The 15,070-nt window shown below is 38.1% G+C and overlaps 1 non-coding gene across 1 annotated transcript; it reads left to right on the plus strand.

Moving 5' to 3' along the window:
- Positions 1-5,050: 5,050 nt before the first annotated feature.
- Positions 5,051-5,157, plus strand: LOC144999044 (small nucleolar RNA R71). The gene has a single exon (XR_013660571.1). It is a non-coding gene; the product is annotated as a small nucleolar RNA R71 (small nucleolar RNA).
- The last annotated feature ends 9,913 nt before the right edge of the window (positions 5,158-15,070 follow it).

Consider the following 15,070-nt stretch of genomic DNA (forward strand, 5'->3'; position numbering starts at 1 on the left):
GAAATTTTTTTTAAATTTGCCAATTTTACTATATGAATTCATTTGTTTAGCCCTTCCACCCCACACTCAAAGCATAGCTTGTCCTCAAGCACTTAGAGACATAGAATAAACGACGAAGAATGAAAAAAAAAACAAAAAATATGAAAAATAAAGAAAAGGAAAGAAAATGCAAACTTGAAACTCGGGTTGCCTCCCGAGAAGCACTTCTTTTGATGGAGTCATTAGCTGGACTCCGCCCCGTCTACGTGTTTGCAATTCCGCACAGTAGCAGCTCCTCCAATCCTTCATTTCGGGGGACACCTTCTTCATATTTCTTCACTCTATGACCATTGACTTTGAATGGTGTGCCGTCTCTTGATAGCAATTCGATAGCCCCGTGAGGAAACACCGTCTTGACCAAAAAGGGACCATCCCACCTTGATTTAAGTTTGCCCGAGAAAAGTTTTAATCGGGAATTGAAAAGTAGTACTTTTTGGCCTTCATGGATATCTTTGCTCTTGATTCTTTTATCATGCCATCTCTTGGTCTTTTCTTTATAGAGACACGAACTAGAATAAGCCTCATTTTGGAGTTCTTCAAGGGCATTCATTTGCATTAAACGGTTGGTCTTCAATTCTTCTATATCAAAGTTGCACCTCTTTAATGCCCAATATGCCTTATGCTCGATCTCAACCGGTAAATGGCATTGCTTTCCATAAACTAACCTATATGGTGTAGTACCAATAGGTGTTTTGAAAGCGGTACGAAATGCCCATAGCGCGTCATCCAATTTATCCGACCATTCCTTGCGGTTGCTTCCCACCGACTTCTCTAAAATACGCTTCAAGGCTCGATTGGTCACTTCAGTTTGTCCACTCGTTTGTGGATGGTATGATGTGGAGAACTTATGGGTCACCCCATATTTCTTGAGCACCTTTTCCAATTGATCATTGGCAAAGTGTGTGCCTCAGTCACTAATTAGGGCCTTCGGAACACCAAACCGGGAGAATAGTTTCTTTAAGAATCGTACCACTACCCGTCCGTCATTTGTAGGTAAAGCCTGCGCCTCCGCCCATTTCGAGACATAATCTACCGCCACTAGTATGTACTTGTTTCCTTTGGATGTGGGAAAAGGTCCCATGAAGTCAATGCCCCATACGTCGAACACCTCGCACACTTGAATGCTATGTTGTGGCATTTCATTTCGAGATGAAATGTTTCCCACCCTTTGACAAGCATCACATTCTTTGAAATATTGGGCTGCATCTTTGAAGATTGTAGGCCAATAGAACCCAATGTCAAAGATCTTCTTTGCGGTATAGTGTGCTCCATGATGTCCTCCCGTGGGCCCGCTATGGCAATGTTCTAGTATTCTTCGGCTTTCCTTCCCGAACACACATCTTCTTATAATTCCATCCGCACAGCTTCGAAAAAGGTATGGATCGTCCCAAAAGTAATATTTGATCTCCGAAAAGAATTTCTTCTTTTGTTGACTACTATAATCCTTCGTGATGTAATTTGTAGCTAAATAGTTAGCTATGTCTGCGAACCATGGCTCCTCTCCCACGAACACCATAATGTATTCATCCGGAAAGTTGTCTCCATCCTTATCTTCTTGCAATTGTGGGTTCTCGAGCCTAGATAAATGATTGGCTGCTACGTTCTCCATTCCTTTCTTGTCTCGTATCTCTATATCAAATTCTTGAAGAAGCAGCACCCATCGTATTAGTCTTAGCTTGGCATCCTGTTTGGAAAACAAATACTTGATAGCCGAGTGGTCAGCAAAAACAGTGGTTTTAGATAAAACCAAGTAAGGGTGAAACTTGTCAAAAGCGTAAACCACGACTAACAATTCTTTTTCAGTAGTAGTATAATTCTCTTGGGCGGGGTTTAAGGTCTTGCTTGCATAATATATGGGTTGAAAGTGCTTATCAACCCTTTGACCAAGGACCGCTCCTAGTGCATAGTCACTAGCATCACACATGATCTCAAAGGGTAAGTTCCAATTTGGTGCTATAATGATCGGGGCATTAGTTAATTTTTCCTTTAGAAATTCAAATGCCTCTAAACACTCTTTAGTAAAATTAAAGGGTGCATCTTTTAGTAATAATTGTGTTAGAGGTTTCGTGATTTTGGAAAAATCTTTTATAAAACGCCGGTAAAAACCTGCGTGTCCCAAAAAACTTCTAATGCCCTTCACATTAGTTGGTGGGGGTAATTTGGCAATGGTGTCTATCTTTGCCCGATCCACCTCAATTCCCTTTTTAGAGACTTTGTGTCCCAAAACTATACCCTCCTTGACCATGAAGTGACACTTTTCCCAATTTAGGACCAAGTCGGTTTTCTCACACCTAGCAAGCATTGAGTCAAGATTTGTGAGGCAGTCATGGAAAGAAGATCCGAATACAGAAAAGTCATCCATAAAGACCTCCATGAACTTTTCCACCATATCATGGAATATGGCGGTCATGCACCTTTGAAATGTTGCAAGTGCATTGCATACTCCAAATGGCATGCGTCTATAGGCGAAAGTCCCACTTGGGCATGTAAAGGTGGTCTTTTCTTGGTCCATTGGGTCTATGGGTATTTGAAAATACCCTGAAAACCCATCTAGAAAGCAGTAATAGCTATGGCCCGATAGTCTCTCTAACATTTGATCTATGAAAGGAAGGGGGAAATGGTCTTTGCGAGTGGCATCGTTTAGCTTTCGATAATCGATGCACACTCGCCAACCGGTTACCGTTCGCGTTGGAATTAACTCGTTCTTTTCGTTGGTGATGACCGTCATTCCTCCTTTCTTGGGCACCACTTGGACCGGACTCACCCGTGGACTATCGGAAATGGAGTAGATGATTCCTGCATCTAAAAGCTTGACCACCTCCTTCTTGAAGACTTCTTGCATGTTCGGGTTCAATCGTCTTTGATGTTGCACCACCGGCCTTGCTCCTTCTTCTAAATTGATTTTGTGAGAGCAATAGGATGGGCTTATTCCCTTGATGTCGGAGATTCTCCATGCGATGGCTCTTTTCCTTTTCTTTAACACGTGTACAAGCTCTTCCTTTTCCGTCTTGGATAGGTCCGAGGCTATGATCACAGGCTTCTGATTTCCTTCTTCCAGAAAGGCATACTCCAGATGGTCAGGTAGTGTTTTAAGCTCCAATTTGTTGTGCATAGTGACGGACTCGCCGAGTGCAGGTTTGGTACTCGGTGAGTTGGTAGCTGCATTCACGACTTCTGGCTTTTCTTCAGATGTACTCGGCGAGTAGACCGCGTCTACTCCGCGAGTAGGGTTCTCAGATTGCTTCTTTATTTCTTCATACTCCGCTTCTTCCAACAGCCTTTCAATCTCTAGTAAGTCCTTTTCTGGGTCAAATGCTTCATCCAAAGCTGCAAACTTGCTGGAATCTTCAGGTATGTCTTCTTCCAAAAGTTCGTCAAGCATGTCGATTGAGAAAGCTGTGTCGTCACTACTCCTTGAGTACTTCATGGCTTGGTCTACCCCAAATGTCACTGAATCGTCCCCAACTCGCAATGTGAGCTTAGAATCTCTCATGTCTACGATAGCGCTAGCTGTGTTGAGGAAGGGCCTTCTAAGGATAATTGGCACTTGCGGATCCGCCTCCATGTCGAGAATGATGAAATCAGCCGGGAAGACAAATTTGTCCACTTTCACTAGCAAATCTTCACAAATGCGTCTTGGGAAAGTGACAGTCTTGTTTGCCAAATGAATTGCCATTCGAATTGGCCTTGGCTCCGGGAGGTCTAGCTTCTTAAAGAACGAGTATGACATAAGGTTCACACTTGCTCCAGAATCAGCTAAGGCATGAATTGCAGCCAAGTTGCCAAATTGGCAAGGTAAAGTTAAGCTCCCCAGATCACCCTTCTTCTTTGGTAACTTGTTTAGCATTGCGGCGGAGCAGTTCTCATTAAGCACTACCTTCTGCACTTCCTCCATCTTTCTTCTGTTAGTGAGGAGTTCCTTAAGGAACTTAGCATACTTGGGAATTTGCATGACGGCTTCAATGAAAGGAATGCTGATTTGAAGGGTTTTAATATGGTCTAGAAACTTCTGATATTCCTCTTCCTACTTCTCTTTCTTGGCTCGGGCTGGGTATGGCATTGGAGGCTGGTATGGCTTCAAGGGAGGCTGTTCATTCGTTTTAGCAGGGGTACTCGCCGAGTCCATCGGCCCTACTCGGCGAGTAGAACTCTCAGATTGTGAATCTTGGTTTTCTACTTGTTCTTCCATTGCTTCCTTTTGTGAGTCCCTGGTTGCTTCAATTCGAATGGGGGCCAAGGGAGTGATGATCTTCCCGCTTCTTGTTGTGACAATATTTACTTGTGCCCTCCTGGGTTGTTCTCGGTTTTGCTAGGAAGCTCACCCGGTGACCTTTGGTTTAGTTGTTGAGCAAGTTGCCCAAGCTGCGTTTCTATGTTGTGGATGGATGCTTGCTGGTTCCTGAGCATTGTTCTTGTTTCTTGGATAGCAGCATCATGGTCACTATGTCTTTTCTCGGAAGCGGCCACAAATTTAGTAAGCATATCTTCCAAGCTTGGCTTCCTCTCTTGCACCGGCTCCTCCTTTTGGTAAAAGCCTCTCCCTTTTTATCTATACTTCTCCTCTTTGGCCTTCTTGTATTCTTCGTAAGGCAGCCACTCTTTCTTTTGTTTGCGCCAGTCCTCATCATACCGGTCACCGCTCGAATAACATGCTTGTGCCTTTTTGTTGCCATTCTCATCCAAATCGCAATCTCTAGTGAGGTGAGGCCCATTGCAGTTTTCACAACCCACCCGTATAGCATGGATAGTTTGATCCATTTTGTCCATTCTCCTATCCATGGTTTTTAACATGGCCATGACCGCGGATAAATCTTCAGTAGCAGCGTACGCGGCTCCCCTCGTGACATCATTCCTAGGGTTGTGGTATTCTCTAAAGTGTTTAGAGAATTCTTCAATCAATTCTTTGATCACCGGGAGTGGCTTCTTTGTAAGTGGGCCTTGTGAGTCTAGCAACTGTTGGGTTGTAACATTGACTCCATCATAGAAGATGGAAACTTCTTGCTGGCTGTTTAGATCATGGTGTGGGTAGTTTCTAAGCAGACCTTTGTACCTCTCCCATGCTTCATATAAAGACTCTCCAGCTTGTTGTTCAAAGTTTGCAATGGCCTTCTTTAGTTTGGCTATCTTGGATGGTGGGCAAAAGTGATCAATAAATTCTTCCTTCATTCTGGCCCAAGTAGTGACTGATCCGGGGGGAAGTGACTTGAGCCAGTCTTTAGCAGCACCCTTGAAGGTTACCGGAAGCATACATAGTAGTTGAGTTTCGCGGGTTACATTTGGAATGTTGAAGTAATCAGCAACATCATTTACTTCATCCAAATGTTTGTAGGCATCTTCATGATCTTTCCCATAGAAAGGTATTTCCTTGAGTGAAGCTAGGATATGACCTTTTAGCTCGAAGGTAGCAGTCGCGGGAATTGCGGGTTGCACAAGTCCCGGGCCATGGTCGTCGCGCATCCTCTTCTTCCATTCTCCCATGGGGATTTCATCAATGTTAGCCATAGTGAACGCTAACTCTTCCTCCGATTTGGTTTCTTGCTCGTACGTTGCCTCCTCTTCTTCCTCGGTCTCGTATCCAATATCTTCTTGAATTGGCTCCTCAATTATCAAAGAAGCACTAGAAGCTCCTGATTTACTGCTCTTCTTTTTTCCAAAAACAGTCTTCAAGTTGGACAATGGTGATTTCTTTGGTGTGCTTGAACTCTCCACATCCTTCCCTTTGTTTCTTTTCAATGCGGATTTGGGGTCTTCAAACGGGGGTACCAGTGGTGTGTTTGCTCCTCTGGTCATGAAAGTCCTGAAATCAATCAAATAAGAAAAACGTAAAAAGAACAAAAAGATTGTAAAAATAAAGAAAATCTACTGCTGACTAAACTGCTACTCGCCGAGTAGGTGCGATTGCACTCGGCGAGTATCAGTGATATTTTAAAAAAAATTCTAAGTTTTAAACTAACTAAAACAGATACTAAAACCTAATTACCAGTTACTAAATTGCAATAAATGAACTTTATGCAAGTAAACTCACACAAAGGATTGAAAAAATTAGGAATTAGCTTAATTATTTAGAACCGTTCCCCGGCAACGGCGCCAAAAACTTGATGTGTGTAAATTCAACTAGTTTTATCCCTACTTTTTATTAATAATTTGAGCACACAAAGGCAGTGAACCTGTCTTTAAGTGGTATAGATTGATAAGTGAGGTATCGAACTCAGGGAACGGAAAATTAAACTAATAGCTAATTTTAACTAAAACAAATAATAAAAGTAAATGGTTTTTCTCTAGTTTTGCAAGACTAGAAACTTAGACAAACTAAATTAACTAATTAACTAAAGCAACAACTATTCACCAAATTTGATAAAGATGTTTCTATTTAGGTTCAACCAATTCACTCCTATGGTTATTTAAGTTAAGGTGGATTAATTGCTAGTAGTTACCAATTATAATAGTTAGGTTCATATTCATTACTCCTAACCCTTAGACAATTAACTAATTTAAGCGTTGATCAAGTGTTTAAACTAATTAATTCCCTAGATTAATTATTTGGATTAAATAAGATTTGTAATGGTTAATTAAGTTATTAATTCAATTAACCTCTTGTTGATGGTTTCTCAAACAAGCTCACACATTAATCTTCCTATTTTCTTATTAATCTTAGTTTCATAATCATTACTTCTAAGCATATGGTTTAGCATTCACATAGACATATGAGGTTAACAATTAAGTGATGTTCATGCAACCTAATTGCCTTCCAATTAACAGAAAATAGTAGTGATTAATACATAAGGTTCTTTAACAAACTTAATTTAATAAATCACCAATAGACAATTAAGCAAGAATCAATAATTAAACCATAGGAGTTCTTTGGTATTCCCCAAACATAAACAAAAAACGAATTTAGCTCATAATTGCAGTAGAAACAAACATAAAAACAAAGTTTACTAAAGCAAACATGTTCAATTCCTAAGTCTAAGTGGTAGAATTAACCTAATTGCTTGAATTCTTCCAACTATTGAAGCCTAGGGTTCCTTAGCGCCTTCTGAATCTCTTAGTTGCAGTTAATTCTTCAAAAATCGCCAGGGGTCCCTTCCCATGAGATAAGGATTCGTCTTTTATAGATATCCCAAAACAGGGTGTACTCGGAGAGTAGCAGAATCAACTCGCCGAGTAGATCCATACTTATCCGTCTTGAATCAGCAGTCGTATTTATCTTCTGGAATATCCTCGTGTACTCGCCGAGTAAGGTCGATCTACTCGCCGAGTATATCTCCTTCTTTCACTCTTTAATCTTCAATTGCTTTCCTTTTCTCCTTTTTGCTTCCAAGCATATCTTTTGGACTGAAAACACAATTCACAACATTTTAAGTACCTTTTGTCCACATTATTCACATAATTAATCAAAAATAACTAATAATATATGCTAAATAATTAACTAATTATACACATATCACCAGACTTTTCTCAAGTTTTTGAATTACACACAGATGATTCCAAGGTTGCGATTAGAGCAGTTCTAAGTCAAGGAGGACGACCGATTGCCTATTTTAGTGAGAAGTTGACAGGGCCAAAGCTGCATTATAGCACTTATGATGTTGAGTTCTATGAAGTGGTCCAAGCTGTAAAGCAATGGTGCCATTATCCGTTTCATAAGGAATTTGTTTTGTTCACAGATCATGATTCATTAATACATATTCGCAGTCAAGATAAGGTGTCACACAAACATGGGAGGTTGATTTCGTTCTTGGAAAAATTCACTTTCATGGTGAACCATAAGTCTAGAATGTTGAATCGGGTTGCTGATGCATTGAGTCGGAGGAGTAATTTGCTAGTTTCCATGAGGGTTGGTGTGTCAGGGATGGATGTCCTCATGGAGCAGCTAACGATTGATCGTTATTTTTCTGTTGTTCTATACGGTATACAATCTGGACAGATGTCTGATTTTCTACTGCATGAAGGTTTCCTTTTCAAAGGCAATCAATTGTGCATCCCTGATTGTAGTCTCCTCCTTCAAATCATTAGGGAGCTGCATGGTGAAGGGCATGTCGCCAAGATCGCACTTTACAGTTGGTACAATCATCTTATTTTTGGCCTACAATGCGCAAGGAGGTGGATAGATATGTTAAACGGTGTGGAATCTGTTAGGTGTCAAAGGGAACATCTACTAATGCAGTACTCTATATGCCTTTTCCTGTTCCATCACAACCTTGGGTAGACATCAACATGGATTTTGTGTTGGGTTTACCACGTACTCAACGGGGAAATGATTCAATATTTGTGATTATTGATCGTTTTTGTAAGATGGTGCACTTTATTCCTTGCAAAAAGACGATGGATGCAGTTAGTGTGGCCCATTTATTCTTTTGAGACATCTACCGTTTGCATGAATTGCTGTCTTCTATTGTTTCAGATCGAGACACTAGGTTTTTGAGTCATTTTTGGCGCAGCCTATGGAAAATGGTGAACATTCAACTCAATTTTAGTAGTGCATATCATCCTTAAACGGATGGCCAAACAGATGTTGTCAATTGATACCTTGGTAATATTTTGCGGTGTTTAGTGGGTGATTATGTGAAGACCTGGGATCAGAAGCTTTGTCAAGCTGAGTTTGCTCATAATCATGCTATCAAACGAAGTACTGGATATGTAGTGACATAAGAACATGGTTTGGCATGCGGAATTAAAGCTTGCACAATTGAACATGGTGATTTGGGTGTTTAATATATTGAATGTATATGGTGTTACACAAAAAGGATCTAGATCTAGACTACATAATTAACACACACTTACACACTCACTTTTGCATCTCTCAAGCACACCTCTACAAGTGGTATGAACCCACTATTTATAGAGGGGTTTACATGTCTCTCTCTCACTCTAACTAACAAATGGGTCTAAAGGCTAAAGCACCACATGCAAGTGGGTTTTACAAAAGTCAAACATTTACAAAGTCATGAATGAATAACTTTGCACCCCAACATTCTCCCCCTCAAAGTTAGGAATGAATGACCCACTTCAAATCTTCCAAAATCAAGCACTACGCGGTTCGAGCCTCAAAGGTGACACATGTCGAAACGAACTTCAATCTTCAATTCTTCCATGACTCTTCAATTTGGGCCCTAGGATGTGAGACATTACAATCCAAGCAGCAACGAATGATTAAGAGTATTCCAAACTCCAAATAATCACCCAAAGTTGCGCATAAAAACACACCCCAAAAATCTTCAATAATTCCAAACCCATTTCGAATATATCACTTTGAAACTTCCAATTGCATCATCTCGTGGCTTCAAAACTTCAAGATCACTTCGATCTTCAAATCCGCGTAATATTAAAAATTCAAGTTCGAATTTCCATATAAAACTTCTCCCCCTTTTTATAATCGAAATTTGATTATAAAACTCCATGGAAAAAGAACGTGCTTTATTTAGAATTTTTCATGTAAAAACCCCCCTTAACATGTGGCATAAACTTTGTGCTTCAATCCGGAAAACCCAAAAATATTCAATTTTTATTGCCGTTCACGGATCGCCTTTAACAAAATTTCTCAAAAATGGGTTGAAATTGTCAATTTCAAAATTCTGCAGTGACCCGGTGCGCCAAAAACATCCAAATATGCGAAATACACTCCCATTTGCGAAACTGGGTAAAATGTGTAAATTCGCACAAACTGCAAGGACCAGATTTGAAAATTCTGCAATTTCATCGGCTTTTATTACCCATTTGCGAAGTTGGGTATTTATTTCCAAAAATGCGAAACTCCAGGGACAATATTTGAAAATTTCTGTTGTCTTCCCCAATTCGCATTCTACTGTGAAATACTTCGCATCTTCATTCTTACACCCTTCGCATCCCTTCGCATTTTTATCCCATATCACAAATGCGAACATTTTTTAGTTCCATATCACATCTATATATGCGAACCATTTTGAATCCCAAATGCGAACTTAACTGAGACCTAGATAATTTTCATTAGTGATTTGAATCTGAAAAATTCGCATCTAACGATCCCAAGAAACTGTTCGACTATTGAATCCATAACATCAAAAATGAACTGCCTTTAATCCTTGACTTCGCATAATCGATTCTAATCTCAATTCTTCAAACATCTATTCTTGACAATCGATCACAAAACAACAAACCCAGACCTAGACTCAAACTTTTGCAATCGATTTCATCAGCCTTCCTAAGTTCGTTCCTGTCCTTCAATTCACAATTCCAAAATCAAAAGCCGATTTTGAAAATTACAATATCGACTCTTCTCAGTAGACGCGAACGAACCCACAATCTTTAACCTCCATTTAAAATCGATCCCTATATAGAAACCCAATAACCAATCGAACACATACCATTCGAAAACAATAATCATTACACCCTTCAACAGATTTGACATTGCATTTCAAAACAATCGATCTTACTTCATCTGCTTGATATAAATTGAAGTCCAAACTTATTTTCGCATAACGAAATCTTCAAAACAAGTTTCAATCAAAATTGATTTTATTATGTAAATTCGACTTCAATCATCCCACTCAACCATTGAAATTCACTGATCAAGAATAACACCAAATCAATTTTGACTTTCTTTCTTAAACCATTGACTGTTGAATACTCATCTCACAACAAAATCACTCAAATTCGATTTTCAATTTTGAAGATTCGAACTCATACTCCCGCTTTCGATTTTAATGCAAATTTGAAATTCAATTCTGAGTAACAAACGTTTGATGATGTCAAACTAGAACTCAAGAACAAATCGATCGATATCAAAAACCAATGGTATAACAAATTAAAGCAAGAGTACAAGTCAAGTGATGAAATAATGAACACAAATGAAATGATCGACAGATTTCTAATTCAAAGAAAAATATGATTACTCAATTTTGATATGATAACGCGAGCGAGTATCGAGAATCATTTTGATGATTATCTTTGATGAATGAAAACTGAAATCAAATTGATGTGGGGCTTAGTGGATAGATTCAATATCATATGAATGGATATTGGGCTTATGATGATAACACGAACGGTAACTCTAGATTGGATTTGGGCTTTTGATGATTATTATTCAGATTTCTCAAGATGGGCTTCATAAACAGTAAATTTCGAATGTTTATAAATCGAGGAACAGTAAATATTTGAAAAAAATATGAAATGAAAATTTGATTTAGATTTTCGTAATTGATCAAAAAAAATTATTGGATCAGCAATAGGATTGAAACGGATTTGATCCAATGAGTCAAACGATCAAAAATCAAGAATGCAACACACAATTCAAATGAAATTAAGAGATCATAGAGAGAGACTCACCAAAATTGATCAAATTGCGACAAAAATTGTCAAACCGAGAATCGTTCTTCAAATATCACCTTGATCTTGAAGACCCGCTCTGATACCAATTGTAGTGACATAAGAACATGGTTTGGCATGCAGAATTAAAGCTTGCACAATTGAACATGGTGATTTGGGTGTTTAATAGATATATTGAATGTATATGGTGTTACACAAAAAGGATCTAGATCTAGACTACATAATTAACACACACTTACACACTCACTTTTACATCTCTTATGCACACCTCTACAAGTGGTATGAACCCACTATTTATAGAGGTGTTTACATGTGTCTCTCTCACTCTAACTAACAAATGGGTCTAAAGGCTAAAGCACCACATGCAAGTGGGTTTTACAAAAGTCAAACATTTACAAAGTCATGAATGAATAACATTGCACCCCAACATTCTCCCCCTTAATTGATGTGAATTGTTATCAAGAATTTAGAAAAGAAAAGATAGATTTGAACGATTTAAGATGAAGAACACAGAGAGTAAATATTAATCAGATCTCATATTGATTAAGACTGATTACAAAATTAAGCAGAAGTGAGTTCTAGCATCGTCCTTCAACTTCTAGCCTAAGTCCCTGTTTATAGGGAACAACAAAAAATATACTAGGTCTATACATTTTAACTTCGCACAAAAGATGACTTAGTAAAATAACATAAAATGCGAAACTATACAAAACACTCTATTCGACTTTTACAATATACATCAACATTCTCCCCCTTTGTAAACAGTCGATACAATTCAACTCATAAGCTTTTGAATTGCACAGTGAATTGTCTTTCGCACTTCTCCATACCAGGAGATCACCTTCTTCAAATCTTTCTTGTCTCCTTCGTTATTCTTCTTGCAATTATTCATACGTACAATGAAGTGCGTATATTGCGAAGAATTATATCTTTCAATCTATGAGACTTTGAACAAAAATTTCTTCGGGTTGCCTTTTGTGTCTCTGCCAGAAAACACCATGCCAAAAGGTTTTAGGCAGATTTCTCCAACACCATACTTTGACAAAGCAGATTGTGTCAAAGTCTCCTCCCATGGAACTTTCACTTCCCTTCCCACAACATGTGCTAATTCATCATCTGTAAGGGCTAGACAATCGAAGTAATTGTCTATGAAAGTCTTAACATGTGCGAAGCCTGCTTTGAACACATCTGTATTAGAGCCTTTGAGATTGTTTTCTTCCATATGCTTCAAGATCAGTGCTACTTGAATTAAGTCATTGCAGTTCATCAAAGGAAAGTCAGCAACTGTGAAGTCATATTATTTGTTGTCAGCTCTGATAACAAAATATCTAAAATTCTGTAGCATATCTTCAAACAGAATATCCTTCTTTATTGTCACCACCTTTTTGATATTCATTAAAGACCAAACTTCATCTAGATTCTTCCCCAAGACAGCATGAAATCTGATTTTCATTTGAGTATAATCATTCAGATTATCAAATTTCTCACTGATCTTGTATTGTGCATTGATGAATAACATTTCATTTATAGGGAAGTCCAATTGGCAATGATCTGAGTTCGCAATATCATAACTTCTCTTCGGCTTCTTCTCGAACTCATACATCTCCCTACACACAACTTTTGACTCTATTGTTTCGTAAGAGTAAAGTTTTGCATGATCTCCTTTGTTCATGGAGGGAGGATCACTTGCCCGTTGCCTCATAATACTCTGAACTTGCCTCATTCTCTCCATCTCAGCCTCAGCCTCAGCTTTCAACTCTTCTTTTGATTTTTCATATAATATTCCTTGCCTGTTCTGTCTTATGTTTAAACCAAGAAAATTATTAATTTTTCCCATCATGCTCATTTCAAACTGACTTTTCATTAAATTTTCAAATTCAAGTGACAATGCTGGATCAGTTGAACCAAAGATAATATCATCAACATAAATTTGAACAAGCATTAGATGACACCCAACTTTCTTGCGAAATAATGTGGGATCGACTAATCCTTGTTTAAATTTAGATTGTTTCAAGAAATTTGTAAGTGTTGCATACCAGGCCCTTGGTGCTTGTTTTAACCCATATACAGCTTTATCTAAAATATAAACATGATCAGGATGCTCAATGTTTACAAATCCTGGTGGTTGTTCAACATACACTGTTTCTTCGAGTTTTCCATTTAAGAATGCACATTTAACATCCATTTGATAAACATCAAAGTCTTTGTGAGCTGCATAAGCTAAAAATATGCGAACTGCTTCAAGTCTTGCAACAGGTGCAAATGTTTCTTCATAATCAATGCCTTCTTGTTGCGAATAACCTTTAACCACTAGTCTTGCTTTATTTCGAATAATATTGCCATCTTTGTCGGTTTTGTTTTTACAAATCCATTTTAATCCAACAATTGAAACATCAGAAGGTTTAGAAACTAATCTCCAAACCTTGTTTCGTTCAAATTCAGCCAATTCAGATTGCATAGCAACAACCCAATTTGAGTGTTCCATAGCATTCTTTACTGTTTTTGGCTCTATTTTCGAAATAAAGACATTAAACATACAAAGTTCTTGGTTAGTATTCAGTACCTCATTTTTCGCACGAATTTGAGCTCTAGTCAACACACCTTCTTGTAAATTACCAATTACCTGTTCTTGTGGACGATTTCTTGTCCATTTCGCAAGTGGTGGATAATTTTGATCATATTCTAATGGTGCATCTTCATGCATATCTTCATTGTTAGATCCTGCAACAGAAAAGTTATCATTAAATTCATGAAAGTCTGCATTTTTATCAAGATTATTTGTCTCTGTTTCATCATGCTCTCTTGCAACATGATCTGCATTTGTATACTCCCCCTCAAAATTATCTTCATGTTGATTTTGCGAATGCTCCCCCTCAACTTGATGTTCTTGTTGATTTTGTAAATGCTCCCCCTCAACTTGATGTTCTTGTTGATTTTGTAAATGCTCCCCCTCAAAAGTTGATATACAATCTTCATGGACACTTGTGTGTTCCTCCTCCATATGACCATTTGGTGTGCTTTCACAATTTATCGATGTTGTAGTTATTGTTGATTCATCAGTATGTTTTGAGGATTCTGATGTGTGATTATCAGGAGCATTATTTTCTGCATCAATTGCCCTATCAGGAATTCCAAAAATTAAGTCATAATCAAAATCATTAATTTCAGAATTATCAATTTGAGTATTTGAATCCACAAGTATTGGTTTCTGATCGAATTTACTATCAATTTGTTTAAGATAGTAATCGTCAAATGTTAAATTGAAAGTTTCTTCAATTTTTCTTGTTCATTTATTAAGCACTCTGTATGCAACTGAATTCTGTGAGTATCCTAAGAAAATGCCTTCATCAGCTTTTGCTTGAAACTTTGACAAATTATCTTTGAGATTCATAATAAAGCACCTGCAACCAAAAACATGAAAGAATTTTACATTAGGTTTCTGATTATTGATTATTTCATATGGAGTAACATTGAATCTTCTGTGAATATATGATCGATGCTGAGTAAAACATGCTGTGGACACAGCTTCTGCCCAAAGATATTGAGGTAGATTCGCATATGTTAGCATGGTTCTGGCAGCTTCGCATAAAGATCGATTTCTTCTTTCAATTACACCATTTTGCTGTGGAGTATATGGTGATGAGAAATTATGTGAAATACCTTTGTTTGTGAGAAAATTGTCAAGAGTTTGATTTTTAAACTCCGAACCATTATCACTTTTAATTTT

Source organism: Lactuca saligna, chromosome 5, assembly GCF_052625555.1.
Source record: "Lactuca saligna cultivar CGN05327 chromosome 5, ASM5262555v1, whole genome shotgun sequence".
Classification (NCBI taxonomy): domain Eukaryota; kingdom Viridiplantae; phylum Streptophyta; class Magnoliopsida; order Asterales; family Asteraceae; genus Lactuca; species Lactuca saligna.